This window comes from Colobus angolensis, unplaced genomic scaffold (genome assembly GCF_000951035.1).
Source record: "Colobus angolensis palliatus isolate OR3802 unplaced genomic scaffold, Cang.pa_1.0 Scaffold184, whole genome shotgun sequence".
NCBI lineage: Eukaryota > Metazoa > Chordata > Mammalia > Primates > Cercopithecidae > Colobus > Colobus angolensis.
In genome coordinates this window covers 4,428,571-4,429,563 of record NW_012114977.1, presented here as the reverse complement: position 1 = coordinate 4,429,563, position 993 = coordinate 4,428,571, and the positions used below count along the sequence as shown (strand labels likewise).

The 993-nt window shown below is 38.9% G+C and overlaps 1 protein-coding gene across 1 annotated transcript in view; it reads left to right on the top strand.

Annotated features, from left to right (window-relative positions):
- The window catches only part of LOC105510209 (tumor necrosis factor receptor superfamily member 10D-like), a 19,204-nt gene that overhangs the window by 17,512 nt on the left and 699 nt on the right, over nt 1-993 (top strand).

Below are 993 nucleotides of genomic sequence, written 5' to 3'. Positions count from 1 at the left end.
TTTATAAATAAATCAATATTCAGTATCTCCTTATCAAAGGAGATAACATTTGGTGTCAAGTATTTTATTGTAACTGCGTTGTGATTTGTATTCTTCTTCAAATAAATTATTCCTGTTTCTTATGGCTGTTTAGTATTTCGTATCCAGCATGAGTTGGATAGCCTTGTAATTCTGTTTGCTGATTTATTGCATCTGCTATGTTTTCAACATTTCTCCAAACATACATTTCTATTTCACTATTGTAGTTTCATTCTTAGGGATTTTAAATGACATTGAAAATAATGATTATTGTGTCTGCCCTCTTCCTAGAGTCTCGCCTCATTTTAATGTTCCATCTTGTTGCCTAGGCCAGACCTTTCAGAACCATGTTCAGCTGTGCTTAGGGAAGGCAGGTGTTTGGGTCCTGATTTGATTTCTGGAGAAAACCTCCAAAGTGTCACCCTTAGGAATGGCGTTCACTTTTGGCTTCATATAGAAATTCTCATAATCAAGAACGCAACCTACTATTCTAAAAGGTTTTGAAAAAAATCAGAATTGGTGTTTAATTTTACCAAATGTCTCTCCAGCGTCCATGGAGACTGCTGTTTTATTTAATTACACTATTGATATGGTACAGTATTAATGATCAAAGGTCATTTACAGTCTTGGAATAAATCATTTTGTTAGGCTTTCCTGGGTACTCTCATATGTACTCTTCTGCCCAGACTTCTGCTGGTTAGAATTGTGTAAGAAAGTGATCATTTCCTGTGAGGGTGGGTGGGAGTTGATTAGATGGGGCAGAAGGGGACTTTCTGGGGTGGTGGCAATGTTCTATGTCTTGATCAGGGGATAATTACCCAGGCGTATACAGTAGTCAGACTTGGGCAGAACACTTACAAAGTGAGCATTTGCTGCATGTCACATATGTCTCAATGAGTCACCAGCACACAGAGCCCAAGAGCTATGCAGGACCAGAGGTTTGTCTCCATCTCCATGGAGACCCGAGATGGGAAG